The sequence below is a fragment of the Odontomachus brunneus genome, unplaced genomic scaffold (assembly GCF_010583005.1).
Source record: "Odontomachus brunneus isolate Ranch 3 - 2012 unplaced genomic scaffold, Obru_v1 Obru_scaffold_202, whole genome shotgun sequence".
Taxonomy (NCBI): domain Eukaryota; kingdom Metazoa; phylum Arthropoda; class Insecta; order Hymenoptera; family Formicidae; genus Odontomachus; species Odontomachus brunneus.
Window position 1 is genome coordinate 456834 of NW_022639652.1, and position 414 is coordinate 457247.

The 414-nt window shown below is 35.5% G+C and overlaps 1 protein-coding gene across 3 annotated transcripts in view; it reads left to right on the forward strand.

The window, feature by feature from the left end:
* LOC116852095 overlaps positions 1-414 on the forward strand; it is a 42205-nt gene that overhangs the window by 6161 nt on the left and 35630 nt on the right. The window lies entirely within an intron of this gene.

The following is a 414-nucleotide window of genomic DNA, read 5'->3' on the forward strand; positions in this document are numbered from 1 at the left end:
CAATACAAATTAGAATCTCATCGATATTTTCCTGTGGTACTTCACTGAAATCAATATCTACGTTCGGATCCATTGTGCAAACCCGTCAATAAAGCACCATATTTTTACATGTGCGTACTTGTTCGTCTCACTTCTGATTGATTATCACATTGCGTTCGACTTAATCCATAAATTTTTAGTCGTAAGAAATGAAATTTCGCCAAATCGCTTGAGGATTAAGGTTACAGCTAAAGTAAGGGCGGGACAGTCTTACGAACGGAAATGATGTCATAAATTACGGCTTAAAGCTCAAGTTTTATGACTTAAGTTCTCATTGTAGACCACGCTTAAGAGGCTTTCTACAATAAGCAATAAGTTTTAAGTCGCAATAAAATTGACCAATTACAGTGGATTATTCTTCTAATAGTCGACTAT